This window comes from Gallus gallus, chromosome 6, assembly GCF_016699485.2.
Source record: "Gallus gallus isolate bGalGal1 chromosome 6, bGalGal1.mat.broiler.GRCg7b, whole genome shotgun sequence".
Classification (NCBI taxonomy): Eukaryota; Metazoa; Chordata; class Aves; order Galliformes; family Phasianidae; genus Gallus; species Gallus gallus.
In genome coordinates this window covers 31,247,505-31,257,855 of record NC_052537.1, presented here as the reverse complement: position 1 = coordinate 31,257,855, position 10,351 = coordinate 31,247,505, and the positions used below count along the sequence as shown (strand labels likewise).

Sequence of the window (10,351 nt, the reverse complement as noted above, 5' to 3'; positions counted from 1 at the left end):
CAACGCATGTCTGATGTCGTGAATGCAAGAAGAAAACATCTGGGGGGAAAAGACTGTCTGCAAATAATTCTGAAAATGGTGACATGTAGTGGCCATTGGCTTTGAGGTTTGTTTGTTTGTTTGTTTTGTCCTTAAGAATTGGAAGCAGTCTTTCAATGCTTCAGACCTTCCAGAAAATTGCACTGAGAAATTGTCTTGTTAGCTCAAAGCTTTTCTCTGAGCAATGTGACCATGGTGCCACCAAGGACATCACGGGGGGGTATTTTTGATAACGCATTGCTCTGTGCAAACGTTGCCAATGGGCATTTAAAAGCAATTTTAAAACAGCCAAAGCAGACATTCACTTAAATGAGTTTCAGGCTATGCACAGACAGGAAAATAAAGCTTTAGTAAATATTTTTAAGCAGTGTATTTTATAATTTAACGATTTGAAAGCAGGCAATTTCCTTGTTACTGGTGACAGAAGACATTCAGAAAAGGATGGATTCATAGGAAATTAGCTAATGAGCATACTAATGCTCCAAGTAGAGTTTAATTAAAATCAATTACCTGACTCTTATTTAAAAAGAAAAAAAAAATCCCACAACCCTAGAGATCAATCTCATTTGAAATAAATATCCTTCACATCTACAATGCAAAGAAAGTGGCCACAATGGCTGCTGGGGGCTTAGTGCAGACAGAATCACAGAACTGTAGGAGTTTGAAGGGACTTTTAGAGGTCATGGAGTCCAACCCCCAGACACTCAGGATGTGGTGCTTTGGTGAAAGGGGAAAAAGGTCAAATGCTCTGCAGCCTTCTGGTACGACCTTTGGTCACCTCATTTTGTAGATTTTCCTAGAACAATTTATGCAAAAGAAAAAAAAAAGAAAAAAAAAGAAAAAAATAGTTTTCCCTCCAGATTTTTAAGAAGTAAAAGAAGCCTTTGATCTTTAGATATCTCTGCTCTATGATACCCTGCTTTCAAATTTTGATGTGCTGACTGAGAGAATATTTTACTCTTACAGGGAAGAAGCGGGGAGCTGCCCTGTTGTATGAAGATTAAATGAGATAACAAAGACTGAACCTGCACCTAATCCAGTGTGGTGGGCTGGCTTCCATTTTTTCATCATTGGGACCTCAGTATACTCACTGTCCCCCTCTCTGCTACCACGTCAGACTTTGTTCCCATGCCTCTGGCTGAAACTGCAGCCATTCAAGCAACATCAAGTTGGCTGAGACTAGAGACAGCCTGGCCCGTGCCAGCAGCCTGCCTGCCTGGAAGCAGCTTGTGTTTTCCTCAGGGAAAAAGCCACTCACTTTTCCACTGGCATCAGTAGATCTGTGCTCAGTCCTTGTAGCAAAGTTTTATAACCTTGAAATTTGGCCTCACTGTTGTTTGTTTGTTTGTTCCAACTTCTGGAAGCCTACACTGCTGCACACCGCCTCCTACCACCAATACTTCCAAATGCCATTCCTCTTTCAGATGTCTGTGGTTCTGTAACTGTTCCCTCTATGATACTCACTTCGAGTAGACAAGAAAGAGGCTGCAGCTCAGCCAGTACAGGAATAAGTGTGTTTAAGACGACCTTTATTTTTCCTTTGTGCTGGTGAATGGGAAGAACGGGAGGGGGGAGGCTTTCAGTGGTCTGATCCCTACCAGCTCTCAGGGCAACCTGCTCCTTATCCACAGCACCATTGTGCCAAGAGTGAGTGCTTATGATTTGCTTTGATCTTTCCAGCTCATTGCTATTCAAGAGCATTGAGGATCACAGAAATGAGATGTTTCTGTTTCAGCTGATCCATGTGAGCCCAAGATAAAGAGTTAAGGCAGAGCTTCCCTCCCTGCAGCTCTCCAGAGAGGTGACAGGTGAATGGAAACCAAGAACAGGGCAGTTATATCCACTGGGCTCCAACACACCGAGTGTGTGGATTATGCAGAAGTATTAATTTCCCCCAGCAGTGGTCTGAAATCCACAGAAAGGAGGGGGTCCTGGGACAGTTTTATCTGAAGTCTTACCAAATCTACAGTTTGCTTTAGAGTTAACATAACCTTTAGTTTCCTTTAGATTTGCGACTTGAAAAGGTAACCCTTTTGTTTTAAAAGTATAGGGAAATCCCAGAAAATGGCACCATTAGGAGGACACAAACTATACTTCAGAACAAGAACAAGACAGGATTTTCTCCCCCCATCTCCGTGCTGGGAAATTTTCTTCCCAAAATGAGGGTCATTACAAACACAGTAGGTGAAAGCCAAGTGGGGATGGACTGGGTGATTTGCCTCACTTCAAGCAATAGGGACAAGGAGAAATTGAATCTCTCTCCACTGAGACAAAGGTAAGAAATTGGCTGCACAGACACATTAACGGTGCAGACAAAAGGAACAAGCTTGAGCAGATTTTGTTGCCTGACTACTTAGGGTTACCTTGTGCAAATTGAAATCTGCACCAGAAGCAGCCCAAGGGAATGCTCAGAGATGCTCTGCTCCATAGACAACACCAGGCTGCATCAGTGGCCGCCCTTGGTGTAGAATGTATAGATGCAGCTCAGCATCTGCTGTTTGCTCAGAGGCTGCTCATCCCAGGAGAGGACTGCAATACTTGAAATGCAAACTCAGAAACAGAAATGATACAGTTCTGATTTCTGACTTCATGCCCATTTCTAGTAGCAGTTACTGTGTCAGTGTCCCCGTGGACATGCACGGTGCCTGTCTTCATGCATGCTTCCAACGCATAGCGGTTACAGTAGGGCATACTCATTAATCCTGGATGACACATTCACACCCTGAAACCCAAGCATGTTTTTCCAGCACTTTGCTGGAAAATATCCCGTCCTGCCTTGCAGCCCGTTTTCCTCTTGTAACACAGTCATGGATTCCTTGTATCCATTAGGTGCATCACAGCTAACCCACAGCAGATCTTGCTTACCTCTGCATTTTGACTTACCAGTAGTTACTGCAGCATGTGATGACAGGCCCTACATCTACTTCCCAATGCATAGCTTAAAGCTAAATTCAAAAAGCCCCTCCACTAAACCCAATGAAACTTTGCCTGTTTAAAAGGCATGCATTGTATTTTAAAATGACATAAGAGACCAGAATGTTTTCTTACGTTTACTGGTGATAACAGTCACCAGCTTTCTCAGACATATTTCAGCATCTCCTGTGTTTATTAAAGCCTGATTTCTTCCATCAAGCAAACAAAAACTTGATCCTTTATCATTCTGAAACAAAAACAAACAAAAATCACAGTTCCAGTTGCAAATCTCGCGTGGAGAATAATTTAAGAGATAAAAAATACTGTGGGTAGCACCAAAACCAGCTAACAGTAATTATAAGAGTATATAAATGGCCATATGCTTATGGCCCTGGCCATAAGGAGAGTCCATTTCTGCTGCAGAGAACAGTGCAAGGAAATAGGGGGACAAAACTGAAGTCCTATAGTTGCCTCAAATTCATCAAGACACATAATGAGACTTTTTGATGTACACTGACTCCCTCATGCTTACCTAGAGCTGCTCCAAATAAGGCACCTGGGATTGCTTTCTAGGCACTTTCTGCACTCAGGTGTTATACAGATTTATGTACTCACACAGCACACTGAGCTAATTTGAACTTAAATGTGTTATTTCTTTCTTCAGAAATAAATCTCACAGCAATTCCAATTTTAAGGCATTTTATACATTATTCAAATATTTTACTATTTGGTTAATAGACACCTATCCCAAATAAATGATGTTACTCCATGATGAGTAATGAACAGAACAGCATCCACTGTAATGAACCATCCAGGTCTGTAAGCTTATTGTTGCTGACATGAATTATCTTCTAACTTCTAATTTATAAATCAAAGCCTAATAGGTTTCCAAATTCAGCATGTTTAACAGATTATAGCACACATTAATGATACTTAAATACAAGGGCAAGTTCTGCTGCGACGGCTTTTCCATCTGTCAATTTCTGCTGAAGGCTAAAATATTAATTAATGACAAACCAGCCTCAAAACTGTCCCTAGAACACACAGCCTGACAAGGTCATTATCAAGATGTGGGTATAGAGTCGTCAAGACTACACAGACAGAGTGCTCCCTAAGCGCTGCATTTTACTTCCCCCACTGATGCTTGAGAGCAGCATCAGTTTCTCAGCCCTGGTAATGACCTGGTGTTAGTATACATTTCCAGCTGGCAGTGCTTTATTGGTGCTGCCACTAACAGGCTTTTAGAGTCAGATCCTGACAGCTAATTCAGCCACCCATACCCTATTTTTGCAACAAAGTACACCATGCCATGTTAATACTTTATATATATATATATGTATATATTGTTATGGATATATATACACACATATAGATGTGAAGAGAAAGAGAAGGAACATCCAGCTCTAGTAGGAAAAGATACATCAACCCTCACTGCATGCTGAGGGTCTCAGTCAAGAAGTTCATCAGTGGTCTGATCAAAGGACAGGGACCAGCATCTTCTCCAGAGGTCCAATTTCCAGCTCACCCTGGATAGCAAATGTTGAAATCTTCTCATAAGAAAACATTTTTAAATAATCTCAGAAATTCTCTGAGATTTTACCCCAAATCCATATTTTGTTTCCTCAAGCCGGGGAGTAATCGTTCTTTTTACCCCAAGGAATTGAGCACAGTCTTTCTCACTTTTCAAAGCTGATGTTAGTGAGGATGTCTGCAAAGTAGCTGCTTCTACTTGAAAGCCGAGCAAAACTCAGATTGTCATATGCTTTGACATTAATCTCATTCACATGCAAAAGGAAAAAAAGAAAAAGAAAAGGAGAAAGAAAGAGAAACAGAACCCATTTCAACTCTCCAAAAATTCTTTTCCTGCAGTAAATATGCAGAGCTTGGTGATACTTTCTTCCTCACAAGACTGAGCCTTAAATTCCTGATGAAATAGAGAAAGAGCTTGAGCCATTCCTCATTCCTATCTGAAAGTTTCCTTCACCTCAGCTGATTTAGCAAGGTGAGTCACCAGCAAAAGCTGAATTTCCTTGGTGATTTCTTTTGCTTGCAGAAGCTGTGCCCGTCCACATGCAGCTTATGTAAGGCTGAGTGACTACTGCCCAATTAGTGTTGTTACCTAACCCTCTTCCCTAGCACAGATAAATGATTAAGCACTCCCATAACGAACTATCCATGCTGTCCTCTGACTTTTTCAGCACCATTTCCACACCTGACGCACGCCACACTCCAGCACTCAAGGGGAGAAAACATGTTTATTCTGAGTGTGGACAGGCTGGGCAGCAATACCTGCTGCTAAAACTTACTCATCTGACATCTCATAATACGCCAATCTGCTTGCCAGCTTTTTGTGCTATTTTTTTCTTCAACTTCTCAGATATGACTTAGCCAAGTTTTGGAGGACTTGCTAAAATGAGTGCTGACTCCCATTTTAGGCCACCCCTCCACAGATCTGTAAAAGTTTGAGTTGTATTGCTGCCACCATATCAGAAATCGGCTCTTAATTTGCAGTTGCAGAGAGCGATAATCCCAATGTTAACAGAATCTCTGTTGTTGGCATACATGTTTTCACTTTGCCAGACACAAAAGCTCTGCAGACCTGACATGGTGCCTCGGTTATTGATTTCTATCTGCAGCATTTGCCTGGATTTCTCACAGGAGTCGAGCTTTCCGAAAGGCACATAATCTGATGGTACAAAGAATACAGTTTAGAGCAGCCCCAAACCTGCTCAAAATCCAAGCACATGAGAAAACTTACACAAAATCATGCCTCTGTATAAAAAATATAGAAAATGGATAGTTCCACACATGCTTTTTTAATAAGCATTGCCATATATACTTAAATTTGCTCAATTCTTTGAAGGGTGCGTATGAAGGGATGCTGCAAACAGATCAGCCTAATTCTGCTGTCTTGTTTTAGACCAGGAACAACACTACTGATCTCAGTTGATTTGTTTTTAAGGAAGAAAGAAGTAGGCCATGAGCAGGTATGTTTTATTAAAGCCTCTGAGGCACACAGCAGTACTAACAGCAATATAAAACAATATGTGAGATTCATTTGCGTAAGAAATTCTGGTAAAATATATGGTTGACATACAATCAAGGTTAATAGCCCATAGAGAGCGAACAGCCATAATTTTAAGGCTGAAAAAGATAGGAAGGATACTTTAAGACCTTCTGTGTTGGGAACAAAGCTATATAGCACCATAAATACCAAATGGACTGCACACTATTACTGTATTCCTCATATTCATCAAGCCTACTAATAACACCAAATTACTATATCACACAAGACCCTTACATTTCAGAAACTGCATCATTAGGGTACAAACCAATGCTCCTGTGAGGCAAAAGAAATAAAAAACAAGAGCTAAGCTGCTTGGAGGAACACAGACACATGATATAGTACAGTCATTCAAGCAGCACTCACAGGACTCTGTCCATGGGAAAACATTGGTAAATGGACCTATAGGAACAGCCACAAGAGCACACAGTCTAAACATACTTACCAGTACTTGTGAAGTCTCTCTGCTGTTAAAAATGTCTCTGTTTCTTCTTTCAAAGTGAAGATCATTGTATCAGTCCAAGAGAAAAGGCTGAAAAGAAGAGACAAACTAATGAGCATACTGGCCATAGAGAATGAAGAAAAAGGCAAATTGGTACAATGTTATACTGAATACTGCTGTCACAAGTTCATTGATTTTCTGCCTTCAAAAAGCATGTGTAATGATTTCATTTTCATGTTATTCTTAGCTCATTATAATGAATCCTTACACGATGAGAAGGTTGGATCATCATATTGCATGGATTTGAAAATGAAAACATCTCTAAATTTCTAGATAATGCACTGCCCTTATTTTATAGTAAAGGTACTTAATGAATATGACATATACCCAAATTTATTCTAGGCTTTGTTATCACAAAAGTTCAATAAATCACAGATACTGAAAGTTACTTTAAAGTAAAGTTCTCCGGTCTGCAAAGTCAAGCTCTCGAATTAAATAATATCTACTTTTCTTTGAAACCATTGAATTCTTTCTTTATCATATCTGACAAGATATTAGGAGGGAAATAGTACATATCACAAATATAGATTAGGTGTAGTTGTGGTAGCAGTACATAAATGTGTAAGGCAGTAATGTAAGCATTGATAAGTAAGAAAAAACCGTACAAATACAGTAGGAATTGCACATTATGAGTCACATAGAATAATGTGTTGGTAAAATGCATTCCAACAGGGTGAAAAAGACGGCTGTTTTCACAAAACGAAATGCAGATACACTGGCCACAACTGTAAGCTGAGGAATTTGTTCTGAATGCAACAAAGTTTTTAGTCACTAGAATGGAATATATTTCCACAAGTCTCTACAAAGTAGTCAGTGCAGAAAAAGTAATACATTTTAAGCTGATTCCTGATGCATTTCCGAAGAGACAGAGATAGTCCCTGCAATAATGCTGAGTCCATAATGGAGATCTCTTCCCACCAAAGACCTGTGATCCTAGATTTCTCCACCCTGCACTTGCTTATGCTCTTTCATGTTAGCTGACTTTCTTCATATACTCTGGAAAAACATGCAAGTTGGTCAGCAAAATGATAGCAAAAAGGAAAGGAAGCAGAGTTTGAACTCTGAAAGGCCTCACTGCCTAAGTATTTTTTGATCTTGAGCACTAATCGTTAATACCTATTCAATGTACAAAATCATTAACAATATCTCAGCAGCAAGTTAATGAGAAATGAGAAAAACAAATGTAATTAACCACAGAAAGCATCCACTGAGGCAAACTATTCATAACAAAAATGCAAACCGAGCCTAACACACTGGCACTCAACAGTCTGACCTAAGAGAGCTACTGTCCCTCAACTGAACTCAAAGCCCTCAGTGGATTTTTTATGGTGTTAGGCCCTGTATGCCACCACACAGAAAACACGTAATCAAAACCAACTCTTCCAAGACTTCCCACACGATGTCTGCTCAGCCCTGCTTTCCCGCTCTACTGCCCACTTATGTTTCCTATAGCCCTTTCCACATATGTTCTCCCAGGCTGATGTCCAGATGGGAGCTACTTTATGTACCTGCTCTCCATGGTGTGGCCACGCTCAGAAAACATGATCACTTTATAATCCATGCACCATTTACTCTTTGCATTGTACTTTCGCCTGATAGTATAATTAATAGATAACATTCAGTGCAAAAGATGTCCTGTGAATATTCATAGGACATACCGATTACTGACCCTTTCCATTTTCTCTGAATTGAGGACACAAAGGCCATTCACCTCCTTCTAACCCAGGTGAAATTGTAACAAAACATCGATAGAATATGCATCTGCAGAATGGCATAATATGGGTTCGGTTGTGTGACTGAGGCAACTTCATGCCCTCTTTCAGCAACCCAAAGGTTCTCTCAAAGCTCACTTGTTATTCTTTATGGCCACATTCCAGATGCCTCCTGGGACAAATTCGGAGGATTCTAGGAAACACTATGAAGAGCCCTTTTTAGATTCTGTGAGGCAAAATTGGGCTAAACTTCCTATTTGTGAGACTGCCTCTGCTTTGATTGCCTCTGATAAGCCAGAGCTCTTTTAGTTACCGAAAAGCATTTAATTATGATAGCAAAACTGTCATAAATGAACTAAAGTAACAGCCACTCATGATGGCAAACTTCTTCACTGCCAGTGTGCCACAGGTCACAAGGATGAGTGCTTTGCACTGGGGAATAGCAAAGAAGTTGTATTTTCAGGGGGTAGAAGTCTATCATTCTCTGTCTCTTTGCAGAGCACTGTTAGTCCTACACTCTGGCTTTTCACTGCAAAGTAAACAAGGAGATTGCTCACAGATAGTAAGTCAACAGTTTAATTAACATACTGCATGAGGGTTGCAAGTAGATTTTGTGCCTGATGAAAATAAAAGCCATTTTCAACTTTTTACTGCTCATTTATTCATGAGTATAATAGACAGCAAAGCAGCAGCATATTGTGGTAAGCAACAAAGCATAATTCCCTCAGACAAGACTGATTAGAAGACAGACCAACAGCAAGGCTCTGCCTCTGCTGCAGTGCCTGGAGCTGTCGAGGGGAAAGTAAATTAAGAGCTTGACTGCTCTGCTTCCTGAGGCATTCCCTGCAGCTGAGAAGAACAAAAGGGAAAATATTACTTGACACTAGGTAGAATATTATTTAAAAAGAAAAGAACATTATCTTGTTCTTCTCCTTATCCCTTCTAAGCAGTTCTTACAACTTTGCACATTAGCTAAAATGGACCACAGTTCATACTTGCATCCTCCATCCTCCCTCCCTTGCACACTGCAGCAGTGCTACAGTTCTAATGCCCTATAGTCAACAAGAGAAGACAAAACAGACAAGGAAAAACTCTGCTTTAGGCAACAGCTCTGAGTCATTATGTAGTACATGCCTGAAGGGGAGCCTGGAGTGAGACTTCAGAGAGCTGAGACTTACAGGTTATAGGTTCCAGCAGTCATGAGCAGCATGAGTCACATCCTCCTTGTCCATGAAATGTTACCAAGTCCCAGCAGAAAATTCTACTCCTTCCAGATTTGGTTTTGTTTTAGGACAAGGTACTCCTGAAATTAAAATATTTTCTATGTGAAAACTTTCTTTAAGTGCCTCTTTCCTGTTTGATGTCAGAATAACTTCTTGCAAACTCATGGGATCAGTGTTCACAACTTTTTATTACCAACTGAAATATTACACAATTTTTTCATTTAGCTCCAGATAGTAAGAATGATTTCCTCTATTACCATGGCTGCTCTATAATTGCTGTCTAAGTGACCTACCTGAAGAAACTGTGGGGGCAAAGTACTGATCCCTCATTCACTAACAGAAGTAGAAACAGGAGCAACTCAGTAAGGTGGGTTGAGTTGGAGAGACAGAAGGAACAGCTGCCAAGCCATGTAGATCTCTCAGTGCCTTACTCAATTTAAGACATGATGGTACCTCCAAAGAGAAAAGAATTTGTTTTTGTTTTTTTTTATGCTCAGAGCAACATGCATAGGACTGTATACACAACCAGAAGAGCTGTAGAACAACCTAGTTAATTGAAGTTTTATTTGCTTTAGATCTGTTCAGTGTTATACTAAGTTATAAACTGTCTGAGAGCAATTTTACCTGCAAAGGACGCCTAAGTGCAAGCTACTTCATATTCCCAACACCTTTTCTGCCTTTTTATGCCTCCCATTCTACTTCTCTTACCTTTGCTACGCAGGAGATTGTAGAAGGAGCCAGTATGGGCCCCAGCAGAGGCCGCAAGTTGCTCTAGGGCCCTGGTGTGATGGTCATTTCAAATTAGAAATTTGGGGTAGGACATAGCTCCCTTTACACAGATGGCCTTCTACCATCACAATCACTGAGAGCAGATACAGTGATTTGTTTCAGACAATGG

General features: G+C 40.4%; 1 long non-coding RNA gene across 1 annotated transcript; it reads right to left on the bottom strand.

The window, feature by feature from the left end:
* Positions 1 to 3,075: 3,075 nt before the first annotated feature.
* LOC112532701 lies at positions 3,076 to 9,539 on the bottom strand. The gene is made up of 3 exons (XR_003075932.2): positions 9,409 to 9,539; positions 6,462 to 6,548; positions 3,076 to 3,199 (listed from the first exon to the last, which is right to left on the bottom strand). It is a non-coding gene; the product is annotated as an uncharacterized LOC112532701 (long non-coding RNA).
* Between the last annotated feature and the right edge of the window lie 812 nt (positions 9,540 to 10,351).